Source organism: Vigna umbellata, chromosome 8 (assembly GCF_029865625.1).
Source record: "Vigna umbellata cultivar VRB3 chromosome 8, Vumbellata_1.0, whole genome shotgun sequence".
NCBI lineage: Eukaryota > Viridiplantae > Streptophyta > Magnoliopsida > Fabales > Fabaceae > Vigna > Vigna umbellata.
In genome coordinates, this window is record NC_142172.1 from 46,900,707 (window position 1) to 46,901,277 (window position 571).

Here is a 571-nt window from a genome sequence, read left to right on the forward strand (position 1 = left end):
TATACACAAATAGATGGATTTATAACCTTATAATATTATTATTTTATTTAATAAAGATATTTTTTATTGTGCACAGTCTTATTTAAAATAGAAAATAATGTATTTAATAAATGTATACTATGTTTTTAAAATTCAAAATACATTACATTCATTAACATCATCAAAGCTAATTAATGATTTTTTAAAATATATAAATATCATATTATTATTGGTCATAAAATATATTTTGGAATAACCATTTTTTAGAAAAATAATTATTATTTCTGAAGAAGGAACTAATGATATGTATACTAAATGTATAAATATAAATTCCACATTAATAAAAGTAAATACATTATATATTATTAATTATTGTTGAAACCAATTAAAACAAATCAAATTTGTAAACAAAATTATCGTTTAACAATTTACGTCATATTTTAATAAGTTTCTGTATTAGTACTTCAAAAAAAAAATAAAACAAGATAAAAAAAATTAAAAGGAATCTTATCTTTTAAATATTTAATCAAAATATATATATATATATATATATATATATATATATATATATATATATATATATAGAGAGAGA